Raw genomic sequence first — 332 nt, 5'->3', positions numbered from 1 at the left:
CTGTAGGACTCAGATCCTGTAGGACTCAGATCCTGTAGGACTCTTATCTGATCCTGTAGGACTCTTACTCAGATCCTGTAGGACTCTTATCTGATCCTGCAGGACTCAGATCCTGTAGGACTCAGATCCTGTAGGACTCTTATCTGATCCTGCAGGACTCAGATCCTGTAGGACTCAGATCCTGTAGGACTCTTATCTGATCCTGTAGGACCCTTATCTGATCCTGCATGACTCAGATCCTGTAGGACTCAGATCCTGTAGGACTCTTATCTGATCCTGTAGGACCCTTATCTGATCCTGCAGGACTCAGATCCTGTAGGACTCAGATCCTG

Source organism: Austrofundulus limnaeus, unplaced genomic scaffold, assembly GCF_001266775.1.
Source record: "Austrofundulus limnaeus strain Quisiro unplaced genomic scaffold, Austrofundulus_limnaeus-1.0 Scaffold2089, whole genome shotgun sequence".
NCBI classification, from domain to species: Eukaryota; Metazoa; Chordata; class Actinopteri; order Cyprinodontiformes; family Rivulidae; genus Austrofundulus; species Austrofundulus limnaeus.
Note: the sequence above shows the minus strand (reverse complement) of the source record.